The sequence below is a fragment of the Molossus molossus genome, unplaced genomic scaffold (genome assembly GCF_014108415.1).
Source record: "Molossus molossus isolate mMolMol1 unplaced genomic scaffold, mMolMol1.p scaffold_m16_p_2, whole genome shotgun sequence".
In the NCBI taxonomy this organism is placed as follows: domain Eukaryota; kingdom Metazoa; phylum Chordata; class Mammalia; order Chiroptera; family Molossidae; genus Molossus; species Molossus molossus.
Genome location: NW_023425355.1, coordinates 112,745,490 through 112,761,884, shown reverse-complemented (window position 1 = coordinate 112,761,884; position 16,395 = coordinate 112,745,490). Strand labels below are relative to the sequence as shown.

At 41.2% G+C, this 16,395-nt stretch overlaps 1 pseudogene; it reads right to left on the bottom strand.

Annotated features, from left to right (window-relative positions):
- Positions 1-11,636: 11,636 nt before the first annotated feature.
- LOC118635244 lies at positions 11,637-12,367 on the bottom strand (annotated as a pseudogene).
- Positions 12,368-16,395: the final 4,028 nt, after the last annotated feature.

Genomic DNA, 16,395 nt, shown 5'->3' with positions numbered 1-16,395 from the left:
CATAGTGGCTGCACCAGTCTGCATTCCCACCAGCAGTGTACTAGTGTCCCCTTTCCTCCACACCCTCCCAACACTTGTTGTTGATGATTTGTTGATGGTGGCCATTCTGACAGGTGTGAGGTGGTACCTCACTGTTGTTTTAATTTGGATCTCTCTGATGATTAGTGATGTTGAGCACTTCTTCATATATCTCTTAGCCATTTGTATGTCCTTCTTGGAGAGGAGTCTATTGTGTTCCTCTGCCCATTTTTTTAATAGGGTTCTTTGTTTTCCTTTGTTGAGTTGTATGAGCATTCTATATATATTGGAAATTATCCCCTTATCTGATGTTTATTGGCATTTATGCTCTCCCATGCAGTGGGTTGCCTTTCCATTTTTATGATTGTATCTTTTGCTGTGCAGAAGCTTTTGAGTGTGATGTAGTCCCATGTGTTCGTTTTCTCCTTTGTTTCTATTGCCTTAGGTGATGTATCAGTGAAAATTCTGCTGCGTATGATGTCTGAGATTTTGTTCCTACAGTTTCTTCTAGGATTTTTATGGATTCTTGAGTCACATTTAAGCCTTTTAACCATTTTGAGTTTATTCTTGTGTAGGGTGTAAGTTGATGTCTTAGTTTCATTTTTTTGCATGTAGCTGTCCAATTTTTCCAACACCATTTATTAAAGAAGTTGTTTTTACTCCACTGTATGCTCTTGCTACCTTTGTCAAATATTAATTGAGCATATTGCCTTGGGTCCATTTCTGGGTTCTCATTCTGTTCCAATGGTCTATATGCCTGTTCTTGTGCCAGTACCAGGATGTTTTGAGTACATTGGTTTGCAATATAACCTGGAATCTGGTAATGTGATCCCTCCTAACTTGTTCTTTTTTGTAAAGATTGCTATGGCTATTCGAGGTCTATTTTGTTCCCTCTGAACTTTAGAAATATTTGTTCTAGTTCTGTGAATTATGTTGTTCATATTGTGATGGGGATTGCATTGAATCTATAGATTGCTTTGGGTAGTATGGCCATTTTAATGATGTTAATTCTTCCAATCCATGATGAATGTATGTGCTTCCACTTTTTTATATCTTCCTCTATTTCTTTTTTCAATGACTTGTAGTTTTCTGCGAATAGGTCCTTTAATTCTTTGGTTAACTTTATTCTTAGGTATCTTAATTTTTTTTGCCGTGATGGTAAATGGGATTGTTTTTTCAGTTTCTGTTTCTGTGAGTCCATCATTGGTGTATAAGAATGCCGTCAATTTCTTGATGTTAATTTTGTATCCTGCTACTTTTCCAAATTCATTTATTAAGTCTAGTAAATTTTTGATGGAGTCTTTGGAGTTTTCTACGTATAGTATCATGTCCTCTGTGGATAATGATAGTTTCACTACCTCCTTTCCAATTTGAATCCTTTTTATTTTATTTTTCTGCCTGATAGCTGTTTCTAAGACTTCCAGCACTATGTTAAATAAGTGTGGCAAAGGTGGACATCCTTGTCTTTTTCTTGTTCTTAAGGGAAATGCTTTCAAGTTTTGCCCATTGAGTATGATGTTGGCTGTACGTCTTTCGCATACGGCGTTTATTTTATTGAGATATGATCCGTGTATTTTCACATTGCTGAGCATTTTTATCAGAAATGGGTGCTAGATTTTGTCGAATGCTTTTTCAGCATTTATTGATATGATCATATGATTTATTTCTTTCATTTTGTTTATGTGGTGTATTACATTTATTGATTTGCGAATATTGTACCCGCCTTGCATCCCTGGGATGAAGTATTCCACTTGGTCATGGTGAATAATTTTTATTGATGTATTGCTGGATTTGATTTGCTAGTATTTTGTTCAGAATTTTGGCATCTATGTTCATCAGGGATATTGGCCTGTAGTTTTCTTTCTTTGTACTGTCTTTTTCTGGTTTTGAAATTAGAATTAAGCTGGCCTCATAAAATGGTTTTTGGAAGTCGTCCTTCTTCTTGAATTTTTGGAATAGTTTCAGGAGAATGAGTGTTAGCTCTTCTTTGAATGTTCAGTAAAACTCCCCATGAAGCCGTCAGGACTTGGCCCTTTGTTTCCTGGGAGAGTCTTGATTGCATCTTTATTTCCTTAATTGTTATTGGTCAATTCAAGTTTTCTATCTCTTTGTGTTTCAGTTTTGGGAGACTTTGTCCTTCTATAAATTTGTCCATTTTGCTTAGATTGTCAAATTTGTTGTATAACTGTTCATAATGTTTGTTAAGAATCCTTTGTGTATCTGTCGTGTCAGTTATTATTTCTCCTCTTTAATTTCTGATTTTGTGTATTTGGGTTCTCTCTCTTTGTTTCTTGGTGAGTTTAGCTAAGGGTCCATCAATCTTGCTTACCTTTTCAAGAAACCAGCCCTTTGTTTCATTGATCTTTTGAATTGTTTTTGGGGACTTTATGTCATTTATTTCCGCTGTGATCTTTACTATTTCCTTCCTTCTATTTGCTATGGGGTTTTCATTTTGTTTGATTTCTAGCTATTTAGTTGTGAGGTTAGATAGACTATTAGAAAATATTTTTTTTTTTTTTTTTTTTTAGGTAGGCCTGTAGTGCTATGCACTTCCCTCTCAGAACTGCTTTGGCTGCATCCCATTGATTTTGTGTTGCTGTGTGTTCATTTTCATTGGTTTCCAGGAAGTTTTTAATTTCTTCCTTGATCTCCATGGTGACCCATTCATTGTTCAATAACATGCTATTTAGCCTTGATGTTTTTAAATATCTTTGCATGTTCTTGTTTCCACTGATATCTAGTTGCATGCCCTTGTGATCTGAGAAGATGCTTGATATGATTTTAGTCTTCTTGAACTTGTAGAGACTTAGTGTGCACCCTGATATATATGGTCTAACTTTGAGAATGTCCCTTGTGTACTTGAAAAAAATGTGAATTCTGCAGTTTTTGGGGTTTAATTCTCTGTAGATAGCTATTAAATCCATTTGATCTAGAGCTTTATTTAGAGTCTGTGTTTTCTTGTTAATTTATTGTCTAGAATATTTATCCAGTGATGTCTCTGGGGTGATGAAGTCCCCTGCTATAATTTTATTGCTGTTGAGTTCTCCTTTGAAGTCCTCCAGAAGATTTTTAATATATGTTGGTGCTCCTAAATTGGGTGCATATATGTTTACCAAGCTTATATGTTCCTGGTGCATAGATTCTTTCAATATTATGTAGTGGCCTTCATTGTCTGTAGTTATGGCCATCATTTTGAAATCTACTTTATCATATTTGAGTATTGGTACTCCAGCTTTTTTTTTTTTTTTTTTTTAATCCTCATCCGAGGACATTTTCCATTTTTTGTACAGACAGAGTGGGAGGGAGAGAGAGGAAAAGAGAGAGGGAAACATCGATGTGAAAGGGACACATCGAGTGACTGCCACCCGCACAACCAACCAGGGCCGGGGACAAACTGCAACCGAGGTTCGTGCCCTTAGCGGGAACCGAACCCGGGTCTCTCCGGACCGCAGGCGGACGCTCTAACCGCTGAACCAAACTGGCCAGGGCTACTCCAGCTTTTTTTTGCTTTCCGTTAGCTTGAAAGATTTTTTTCTATCCCTTCACTTTCAACCTATGAGAGTCCTTTGTTGTGAGGTGTGTCTCTTGTAAACAACATATATGTGCGTCATGCTTTCTTATCCAGTCAGATACTCTGTGTCTTTTTATCAGAGCATTCAAACCATTCACATTTAAGGTAATAACTAATATTTACTTATTTATTGCCATTTTTGTTTAGTGTGGTTCTATTTTTCTTCCTATTTCTTCTACTACTTAGAGCAGTCCTTTTAGCATATCTTGCAGTGCTGGTTTGGTGTTAACATATTTCCTTAGCCTTTTTTTTTTTCTTTCTGGAAAGCTCTTTATTTGACCTTCTGTTTTGAATGGTAGCCTTGCTGGATAGAATAGTCTTGGATTCAGATCTTTGTTTTTCATGACCTTGAGTACTTTATGCCATTCCCTTCTGGCCTGTAGTGTTTCTGTTGAGAAGTCAGCTGAGCGCCTTATGGATTTTCCTTTGTAGGTAATCTGTTGTTTATTTCTTGCTGCTTTTAGGATTCTCTCTTTGTCTTTAATTTTTGGCATTTTAATTACTATGTTTGGTGGTGTGGGCCTGTTTGGGTTCTTCTTACTTGGGGCTCTCTGTACTTCTTGAACTTGAATGCCTTCTTCCTTCATCAAGATAGGAAAGTTTTCTATCACTCTTTCTTCAAATACAGTGATACCTCGGTTCTCGAACGCCTCGGATTTCGACCAAATCGGTATTCGACCAGGAGATTCGAGAAACTTTTGTCTTGGAATCCGAACAAATATTTGGAACTCGAACTTCCGAGATGAGCCGAGTTGAGCCGAATGGCGTTCATTCGGCCCAGCGCGCCTTGCTTGCGTCATCAGTGTGAGTGCAGAGAGAGAGTCACGCTTTGTGGAGAGAGTCACGCTTTGTGGAGAGAGTCACGCTTTACACTGAATTTAACCCTTAGACATACTGTACACTTTTATTTCTTGTTGAGACTTATGTTTTTCTACATATTATATACAAATTAGGCCAGTAAATAGGCATTTTCTGGGGCTTGGAACGAATTAATCCAGTTTCCATTATTTCCTATTGGGTTTCATTGCTTCGGTTCTCGAACAATTTGGTTCTCGACCGTCCTCCTGGAACGAATTATGTTCAAGAACCGAGGTATCACTGTATATTGTCTAACCCTTGCCCATTTTCTTCATCTTTGGGGACTCCTATGATGCAAATGTTATTATGTTTCAAGTTGTTCCACAGTTCTCTTAAGTTGTCTTCCTGTTTTTTAATTTTTTGCTTTTTGTTTTCTGATTGATTGATTTTTTCTACCTGTCTTCTAATTCAGTGATCCAGTCCTCAGCTTCCTGTACTCTGCTGGTTAGTCCTTCCAGTGTGTTCTTTATTTTTGCTATATCATTCTTCATTTCCTTGTGTTTGTTTTCAATGTTTCTACATATTTTCTCATGGTGCTGATGTCCTTACTCATGCTGTTCAGCTTCCTCCAGATCATGGCTCTGAAGCCAACCTCTGATAATTTGCTTAGCTGCATTTCATTGATCTCATATTCAATAGAGTTCTCTTTTTCTTTCACTTGAGATTTGTTTCTTTGTTTAACCATGTTGGCTATTTCAGTGGGTTTTTGAGCCTGCAAAATTTTCTGTGTGGATGTTGGTGTTCTACTGTTTGTGGCTTCCTCTTCTGGGTTTGGATGAGCCTGGGTGGGCTCACGTTAAACACCACTGTTAAGTTTTACTTTCCTGGGTAGATTTGCAAGCCCAGGAAAGGTTCAGTTATCCTCTAGCTTTTTCCTGTTGGTTAGTCGTCTCAGTTACTCTGTGCCTTGGAATGTAGCCCCGGTGTTCTGCATAAGAGGATTTCCAGAGTGTGGGATAGATGCTCATTATTAAGGAGCCTCAATTTCCATTTTTCTTTTTTGTTTGCCTCACCTGGGAAAGGCTGAATCTCCGAGGGGTGGTGGATCTGCTGCTTTTCTTAACACCTCTGGGAAGGAGCACATTCGCCACTGTTTTTTGTGGCTGCAACTCAGCAAAAACTCTGAGTCCCCTTCAAATCCCAACTGTCCCCACAGAGTTTCAGCACAGTCTGCTCTTCCTCTGCGATAGACCCCAGGTGAGTGTCTGTGGCTATTTTATCGCTCTGGCCTGGCTCTCTGTGCTGTGGAGCGGGTTTGGTCTTTATTGCCCAAGGATGCTGCTCAAAGCTAAGACTGCTGCTGTCTGTGGGCCCCCAGCCTGCCACCCTCTCCTGCCTCTGCAGATCCTACCAGTGTCCCTGGTTATATGGTCCTGTCCTGCTGCTTTTCTGTCACTTTTTTCTGTGGATTTGTGTTTATTATAGTTGTAATTCTTGTTTGGTTCTGGGAGATCATCTGTGTATCTTCTATTCACTGCACCTCCATTTTCACAGCCTCTATGCCTATCTCGTGGGCAGCTTGGTCTCACAGGCTTTTCTGATGCCCCTGCACTCTGCAGATCCCATGGGTAACTGGATCACACAGTCTTTTTGGGGACTAAGCTCTATGCCTATGTCATGGCCTGCTGGGTGGCATAGGTCTGTCTGTTGCTTCAGCACCACACAGGTCCCATGGGTAACTGGATGGCACAGTCCCTGCTGTTTCATGCATGCTTCTCTGATACTTCAGCACCCAACTGCCCCTTGGGTAACTAGATCACACAGTCCCTGCTGGGTCACACAGACCTCTCTTGTGCTTCAGCACCCTGCAGGTCCTGAGAGTAACTGGATGGCACAGTCTCCGCTGGGTCGCACAGGCCTCTCTGGTGCTTCAGCACCCCACAGGTCCTGGAGGTAACTAGATCGCACAGTATATGCTGGGTTGCACAGGCCTCTCTGGTGGTTCAGCACCCTGCAGGTCCTGTGGGTAACTGGATCACACAGTCCCTGCTGGGTCACACATGCCTCTCTGGTGTCCCGGCAGCTTGCAGTTCCCTTGGGCAGGCAGCTGGATGGCACCAGTCTGTCTAGGGCTCTGGCTTCCCACTGCTCTTGTGAGCTACTGAACTGTGCAGGCCTCTATGGAGCCCCAGGTCCTGACCCTGGTTGCTGGGGGGGGGGTGCTGCTGCCCTGTGGGGCTCAACTCCTGCTCAGCTTTTGCTGTAGTTTTTGAAGATGGGTCTCAGCTGCTGGTCTGTGCTTCTGTTGCCTTGGTATGAATGTCTGCTCACCAGCCTCTGTTGCTGGGGGTATTACTCCAGCTTGATCAGGTGGCTATTCCAATTTTTAATATTTTGAGGTAACACCATATTGTTTTCCATGGTGGCTGCACCAGTCTGCATTGTACTAGAGTCCCCTTTTCTCCACACCCTCGCCAACACTTGTTTTTTGATGATTTGTTAATGGCGGCCATTCTGAAAGGTGTGAGGTGATACCTCATTGTTGTTTTAATTTGCATCTCTCTGATGATTAGTGATGTTGAGCATTTCTTCATACGTCTTTTAAACATTTGTATGTCCTGTTTGGAGACATGTCTATTTAATTCTTCTCCCCATTTGTTAATTGGGTTCTTTGTCAATGCAATCCCCATTAAAATACCAACAACATACTTCACAGAACTAGAATAAATACTTCAGAAGTTCATATGGAACCTAAAAAGACCACGAATAGCCACAGCAATCTTGAAAAAGAAGAAAACGTTGGAGGGATTACATTAACAGATTTCAGGTTATACTACAAAGCCACTGTAATCAAAACAGCCTGGTACTGGCACAAGAATAGGCAGATAGATCAATGGAACAGAATAGAGAACCCAGAAATGGACCCAAGACAATATGCTTAATTAATATTGACTAAGGGGGCAAAATCATACCGTGGTGGAAAGGCAGCCTTTTTAATAAATGGTATTGGGAAAATTGTACAGCTATATGCAAAAAAAATGAAACTAGACTATCAACTCACACCATACACAGGAATAAACTCAAAATGGATTAAAGACTTAAATGTGACTCATGAATCCATAAAAATCCTAGAAGAAAATATAGGCAACAAAATTTCAGACATTATATGCAGCAGAATTTTCACGGATAAATCACCTAAGGCAACAGAAACAAAGGAGAAAATGAACACATGGGACTATATCAAAATCAAAAGCTTCTGCACAGCAAAAGAAACGACCACCAAAATGGAAAAGCAACCCACTCTATGAGAGAACATAATTGGCAATGATATATCAGATAAGGGGTTAATTTCCAATATATATAGAGTGCTCATAGAGCTCAAAAAAGGAAGACAATGAACCCAATTCTTTATTGATTCAGAGAGAGAGAAATAGAGTAGCAGAGAAATATAGAAACACTTGTAAGAGAGAACATCAACTGGCCACCTCCTGCATGTTCCCCAATGTGGATCGGGCCCACAACCTGTGCATGTGCCCTGACAGGGAATCAAGCCAGCCACCCTTTAGTGCATGTGTTGATCCTCAACCACTGAGCCACACCGGCAGAGCTTTTTTGGATATTTTTAAACAACCAACTTTTGGTTTTATTGAATTTTTCTATTGTTTTTGTCCTCACATGAGTATATTTTTTGTTTATCATCAGATAGAGTGGGAGGGAGGGAGAGAGAGAGAGAAATAAATATTGATGTGAGAGAGACACATCGACTGGTTGCCACACAAACCCAACCAGGGCTGGACTGAACCACAAGTGAGGTATGTGCCCTTGACTGGAATTGAACCTGTGACTCTTAGGTTGTGGGCTGAATCTCTAACCACTGAGCAAAACTGGCCAGGGCGGCTACTTTTTAACTTTTTTTTTTTAAAACTCATCTTTATTGTTAAGTGTATTACAGATGTTCCCCCTTTTTTCCCCATTAACCCCCTCCTCCCCAATACTACTCTCCTCCAGCCTTCCCCACACTATTGTTGGTGTCCATTGTTTATGGATATATGCATAGAAGTTCTTTTGTTTATCTTATCCCGTCCTCCCTCCCCCCATTCCCTTTGAGGTTTTCAGTCTAATGACCAATTTGTACTCCTTAATTTCTTCATCTTATTCACCCATCCCCCCAGCCCCCACCCATTTGGCAAGCAACAAAACGTTCTCTGTATCTAGGGGTCTGTTTCTGTTCTTCTTGCACATTTTGTTTGTAGATTCAGTTGTTGATAGATATGTATTAATTGCCATTTTATTGTTTATAATTTTGTTCTTCTCCTTCAAGAAGACCTTTCAATATTTCATGTAATACTGATTTGGTTGAGATAAATTCCTTTAGCTTTTTCTTGTCTGGAAAACTCTCGATATGTCCATCAATTCTAAATGATACCTTTGCAGGATAGAGTAGTCTTGTTTGTAGGTCATTGTTTTTCATCACATTGAATATCTCTTGCCACTCTCTTCTGGCCTGCAAAGTTTTTTTTTGAGAAATAAGCTGATGGTCTTTGTATGTTACAGACTGCTTTTCTCTTGCTGCTTTTAAGATTCTCTCTGTATTTAACCTTTGTCATTGTGATAATGATGTGTCTTTGTGTGGTCCTCTTTGGGTTCACCTTGTTTGGGACTCTATGCTTCCTGGACTTGTATGTCTGTTCCCTTCACCAAGTTTGGAAGTTTTCTGTCATTATTGTTTCACATAGGTTTTCAATTTTTTTCTCTCTCTCTTCTCCTTCTGGCACCCATATGATGCAAATGTTGGCATACCTGAAGTTGTCCCAGAGACGTTTTTTACTCTATCCTCATTTTTTTTTTAAATTCTTTTCCCTTTATACTGTTCTGATTGGGTGTTTTTTGCTTCCTTGTATTCCAAATCAATGGTTTGCTTCTCGGCTTTACCTACTCTACTACTGAGTCCCTGTCAATTATTCTTTATTTCAGTTAGTGCATCCTTCGTTTCTGACTGGTCTTTTTTTTTATATTGTTGATGTTCTCACTAAGTTCCTTGGAGGTCTCCTTAAGTTCCTTGATGATCTCACTAAGTCCCTTTAATGTCTCACCAAGTTCTTTGAGCAACCTTATAACCTAGTTTCTGAACTCTGTATCTGATTGATTTCTTACCTCCAATTTGTTTAATTATTTCCCTGCAGTTTTGTTCTTTTCTTTCATTTGATACATGTTTCTTTGTCCCCTCATTTTGACTGCTACCCTGTGATTGTTTTTGTGTATTAGGTAGAGTTACTATGTCTCCTAGGCTTTATAGGGTGACCTATTGTTGTAATTGTCCTGTAGCATCTAGTGGCACAGCCTCACTAATCGCCCCAGCTGGGCCCTCGAGGTGCACCCCTAGTGAGGACTGTACACCCTTCTGTTGTAATTGAGTCTTGATTGCTGTTGGCATGTCAATGGGAAGGATTTACTCAGGCTGATAAGCTCCAAGGACTGGCTGTACCCACTGACCTCTGGCCTCTGACTAACTTGGAGGATCAGCTGCGTAGGGGCTCACCACACAGAACAAGATTTACTTCACTGGGGCTCTGGTACCCACTGATTCCACTCATTGAGTGTGTCACTTGTGGAAGTGGTTGGGTGGTGGCATTTTGATGTGGTCTGGAGTTGTCCACTGGGTGTGCTGGCTCTGAGGCAAGGTCAGCCACTGCCTGTGTTCTCTCCAGGGCCACCAGGCTTAAGCTACAAGGTGTTTTGCCAATGAGTGCTTCTTGTGCTGGGCTTGGAGGTGCCCAGGAAAAGCCAAATTGTGAACCAAGGCTGGCTGCTTCCAGTGTCAGGCTTGGGGCCACTTAATGAGTAGTATGGGGCTTGCTGAGATCAGATGCCACTTGTTTGAGAGATTTTAAAAAATTCTGAAGAATGATCCAAGACAGGCCAATCCTAAAGCCTTTGGAAACAGCTTGGGTGGGCCCAACAGTGGGTGGGGCAGGGCCTTAGGGAATCACCAGGGCAGGGCAAACAGTGTGAACCAGGTTGTGGAGTCCCAGATATGGTGGCCATCTGCCACCCCAGGGAAGGGCTCACCAAAGGATCATCAGCCTCTGCCAGCACATCTGTCCAGGAGAAAGCTGCCTCTCCAGCCCTCGTCCTTAGGCCAAACAGCTTCAGTTCTTCCCTGTATGTCCCTGGCACCCCTCAGGCTGCCTCCCTTCCAAGCTTACAGGGAGCATGTCTGAGTAAGTCCATGTGTGGGCCCTTTAAGATGAACTGCCTGGGGCTCCACCACCCGCAGCTTCCCTCTGCCTCAGTTCCCGCTGGGTTTTTCAGCCCAAAGTTATGGGGACTTCTCTTCCCAGCACTGGAACTCTGAGCTGGGCACCTGGTGTGGGACGAGGACCCCTCACTCCTCAAGTAGGACCATTTCAGCCAAGGTATTCTCCTGATTTTTATCCACCACACGTGGGTGAGGGACCAGCCTGTCTGCACCTCTGCACCTCTTCCCAGTCTAGATGTGGTTTCTTCTACTTCTTTAATTCGTAGTTGTAGGACTTCCATTCAGCTTGATGCCAGGCAGTTCTGAATGATGGTTGCATTGTAGTTTAGTTGTAATTTTGATGTGGTTGTGGGAGGTAGCGAGTACCGTGTTTACATACGCCACCACTTTGTATCTTTTGATTGAAGAATTTAAGCCATTTACATTTAAAGTGATTATTGATAGGTACATATTTATTGCAACTGTATTTTTTAACTATTTTTTTCTTCTTCTTCCTCTTATTATACTTTAAGAAGCCCTTTAACATTTCTTGTAATGTTGGCTTGGTGGTAACAAGCTCCTTTAGTTTTTTCTTTCCTGAGAATCTATTTCTTTTTCTTTTTTTGCTTCTGACATGTTGGTTTTAATTTTATTCCACATTTAATAAGCTTTACAAAATAAAAAAGCACAAAATACTGAACTCTGTTTTCTTATTTACATGATGTAAAATTTTAAACAAAAACTTTTTATGGAACATGTTAAGTAGAGCAAAATACTGCCCATGATTACCTAAAATATGCTCTAGTTCATGATTCTTTGACTCTGTAAGAAAATCTCTAATTCAGCATGTCTGAAGGCACCCACCACCCAGTCCGTTCACTGTGACGAGCTACACATACTTCCCTGTCTACTCAGAACCGACCCCTTGGGAGAGCCACGGAGACCAGGCTGGGAGTCTGCGCCACACAACACACACCAGGAGTGGGCACGCGTGCCGATCCTTGCACCATCTCAGGACCGGTTGTCTTCAACGACAATAGTTCTTCTAGGATAGGCTTCCAGTTCTACAAATATGTATTGAAATTCGTATTCACCACTTTCCGGGTTCTCCTTCACCTCCAGGTGCACCGTCCCCTCCTTCCCGGGCTCGGAGCCCTGGATGTAGAATTTCATACGCATGTGTCTCAGCCCATCTTTTACATACTTAATAAAACTGATATGCTGCCTGCGCCCATGTCTCGTCATCTCCCCATAGTCTTTAACAGGCTCCCCAAAGACACTCATCACCTCAGGATGGGACCTGCACTTTTCTAAGGCTTTCCCATATATCTTATTAGGACTGGATGAAGAAAAAGTTCCTTGAAAATCACATAGAACAGGCCAACTGTAATGCCGATTCCAATAAGCACCACCATTAAATAGGTAAAATCTCTTCCAGCGTCTTTAACTTTCTGTGCTGTTGAGATGGCGGTGTCCCCTCTCTGACTGTGCACAGACACCTGCTTGCTGCTGTCCTCCTTTGCTCTCTGGGGACCCTGTCCCTGCGTCTAGATAGTACTCGGGGTGACTCCAAGGACACAACCAAGTCGCACCGTATTTGGCTCATGCAGCCCCCATCACAAACTGGGCTCCGTCTTCAAGCAAGTTTTGCTAAGTACAAAGTGTGGCAAACACAAGTGCTTCCTCGAGGACCTGTGCAGCTTCCCCGTATACAGTACAGCTCGTAGAAAAGAACAAATCATGTTCTCAGAAACCTGCTACAACCAGCAAAGCTTCAGGGGCCCCTCCATGCCCAGCCGGACGTGTGCTCAAGTGCACACATTCACGCCACGCCGGTAATGCTCGCGGCGCACGGCCTCTTGAAAGAAGGTGCTGTCCACCTTCCCTTCTCTTTGGTCCTCTTTTTACTTGAATTAAAGTGCTTTGATTACCTTCTAGGCTGACATTCACACTCTCCCCGCCATGCCTTTGCGAAGTACTGTCGAATCTCTTTATTTCTCCTTCAATTTTAAATACCTTTCCTGAATGAAATAGCTTTATTTGTAGGTCATTGTTTTTTATCACTTTGAATATTTCATGCCAATCCCTTCTGCCTGAAATGTTTCTATTGAGATATCAGCTAATAGTCTTATGGTAGCTCCCTTGTACATAACTGAGTGCCTTTCTCTTGTGACTTTTAAGATTCTCCTTTGTCTTTAGCTTTTGGCATATTAGTTATCATGTTTCTTGGTATGCCTTCTTGGGTCCATTTTGTTTGGGACTCTGCACTTCCTGGACTTTGTGTGTGTGTGTGTGTGTGTGTGTGTGTGTGTGTTTTCAGTAGGTTAGGAAAGTTTTCAGATATTGTTCTTTCAAATAGGTTCTCTATCTCTTGTTTCTCTCTTCTCCTTCTGTTACCCCTATCACGCAGATGTTGCTACACTTCACATTGTTCCAAAGGTTCCATAAACTATCCTCACATTTTTAGTCTTTTTTCTTTTTGCTGCTCTGATTGGTTGTTTTATTTACCTTGTCTTCCAAATGACTGATTCAATCTTCTGCTTCAAGTGTGCTTTTTATTCTATCTAGTGTATTTTTTATTTCAGATATGACATGCTTCATTTCTGACTAGTCTGTTTTCACAGTTGCTATATTGTTTTATTATGCTTTTTAGTATCCTTATAATCATTACTCTGAACTTTGTATCTGAGAAATTGCTTACCTCCACTTCATTTAGCTCTTTTTTTCAGAAAATTTTGTTGTTTCTTCATTTGGGGTCTGTTCTTTGTTTCCCCATTTTGGTTGCCTATATAGGTTTGCTTCTATGTATTAGGTATATCTGCTGTGACTCCCAATCTTAGTAGGGTGGCCTTATGTAATAGGGACCTGTGGGACCCAGTGGTGCAGTCTCCCTGATTACCAGAACTGGGTGCTCTAAAAATGTCTCATTTGCATATTGTGTGGACTCTTCTGTTGTAATTGAATCTTGATCACTATTGGCCTATTTCTGCATAAGTTCAACCTTCAGGATGTCTGACAGTGAGGCTCAGTCCCCACACAGCATGCAGACTGCTGTGTAGGTGCTGATCACATGAAATGTTATTTGTCTCAGCAGGGTTTGGTGCCTGCCTATATCTGCCTGTGGATATGCTGCTTGTGAAGCTTTTTGGATCTTGCTCTGTTGTCTGAACATGGCCACAGGGTGTACTAGTCAGGGCCTCTTCAGAGGGTCTCTGGTACAGGCTAATGTCAGACACTGTCTATACTTGGCCCTGAGCAACCAGTTTGGAGTTATCAGTGATCCATAGTTTGTGTTTATTTTTGCCTGAACCTAGGTGCATGTGGAAAGGACCAACATGTGCACTAAGGTCTGCTTTTACTAGCCCTATGTCCAGGAACAGGTCAAGCAATGACTCAAAGCACCCAGAGATTTGCTTCTGCCAGCAGGCTGTCTGTTAGTCTCAGTCACTTAATGAGATTCTGGATGTAGTCAGAGCTTAATCTCCACAGGGTGAGGTGAGAGGGATTTCAAAGGGTGTGGCTATTGCTTCTTCTCAGGCTAATGACCCTTAGTTGGTAAAGATCTGTTTGAGAAAGATGGCTTCTGCAGCATGGGGGAATGACTCAGCACAGGGATCCAGGTAGCTGTCCTCTTATCTATCTTCCCTTAGCCACCAATCCTAGACTCTCCTCACACAGCTCTAGTCCTCTCTGCCCTCCCTTTTCTTGATTCCAAGATGAGTGGCTGCAAACAAAATTTTGTGCATTGGCCTTTTAAGAACATGCCTGCATTTCTAGATGTCTCTCCCTGGCAGACAGAAACTCTGCTACTTTTTACAGCCAGATGTTATGTGGGCACCTTTCTCAGTTCTGGTGGTCTGAGCTGGGGAGCCCACTTTGGGGTTTAGACCCCAGACTTCTCAGGGGAAACACCCAACAGCTGAGATATCCCTCTAGAACTTCAGCTGCTGCTTGTGGAGCCCAGCCAGCCCTCTCACATTTCCACCCTTCCTACCACTCTTGATGTGGTCTCCTCTTTAAGTCCTTGTTCTTTCCAGCTAGTCTTCAGCTGGTTATTCAGGATGACTTTTCTTTTTCTTTTTTTTTTAAATCCTCACCCAAGGATATTTTTCTATTGATTTTCAGACAGAGTGGGGTGTTTGTGGGGGGAGAGAGAGAAAAAAACATCAATGTGACAGAGAGACATTGATTGGTTGCCTCCTGCATGACCCTGACCAAGGCCAGGGATCAAACTTTCAACTCTTTGGTCCACATGACAATGTTCTAACTGCTGAACCAAACTGGCCAGGGCTCCGGATGATTTTTCTACATTTTAGTTGTAATTCCAATTTGGTCCTGGGAGAAGGTCATTGTAGCTTCCACCTAATCTGCTTCCATGTCAGACCCATATATGATGTTCCTGACTTCTATAATTTTGTTTCCCAACTTTCTTCTTCCTCTCTGTTGGACTATTTACAATTTTTTACATAATAATTAGTTAAATAAAACATACAGTCCCATTCATGTAGTGTTATATAAAACTTTTAGGAATGTAAGTGCTGTATCTACAATATTGGTGGTTGTTAGAGTGTTACTTATGAGTACAATGCCATGAGGATAGTAAATAATAAGTAACACAGATCTTTATAGTTTATAAGGCATTTCCTCATGCATTGTCTAATTGATCTTCATAATAACCATGTAAGTTAAATATTATGTACTCCTACTATACAAATGAGAATACTGAGACTAACTTCTTTGCTCAATGTAATACACCTAACAAGTTTTCATATTGTTAATGGGTTTTGTGAAATTGGGGTTGATTGGTGGGACATCCAACAGGCAGAAATGAAAGTATGGCAAACTGAACCAGCTGCAGAGAATAGTTGCAGCAAGAATACCTTGGAAGGCTGAGACCAGCAATTGACAGGCAGAACAAGTTTGAGCATTCTTTAGCTGATCATCAGCATCAAGAGAGAGGCTACTTAGCAGATAAATTACAGCAATGGAAGTCGTTAGACATGGAGATATCCTGGAGCATTCAGAAGAGAATTTCTGGTAGAAGTACAGTGCCATGGACTGGGCCAACATGAGAGGCAAGGGAATGCCTATCAAGTGCTGTTAATTCTAATTTTTACCCATTGGGAGGCTGAGACTCCTATTATGTATCCTGCTTCTGTTTCATTGACTGGATTGATGATTGTGTACTTTCAGTTGAAGAGACAGGGATAATTAAGGCAAGAGATATTAGGCAGGAACTGAGCCTGGAGGGGCAATTCTTAGTTTTTTTTTCCATTATAGTTTATATACTTTCTGCTATACCTACCTGCCTGTCATAGATGAGGCAGTATAGAAAATAAGATATAGAGACAAAGGTCAAATGGTGCAAGTGAGTTTTTAGCTTATTCTCAAAAGAAACAGAATATATGGTCTGTTATCTGTTGTGACCCTGAACAAAGTTCAATAATAACATTAATTATACGAAAGCCCAATCATATATTTTATCATTTTTTTCAGAGAAGTCAGTGTGCTCAACTTTCTTCTCTTCTAAATATCTATTCTTAGTTTCCAAAACCAAATGAAGCAAATGATCCTGTCTCTAATTTTCTATGGATATAATTCTCCTTAGAGCTGTACTGTTCAGTATGGTAGCCATTAGCTACATGTGGCTACTGAATACTTGAAATGTGGCTACTCTTAAATAAGATGTACTAGAAGTATAAAATATATACTGGGCTTTGAAGACTGAGTATATAAAAAGGTAACAGCTAATTAATAATTTTTATATTGA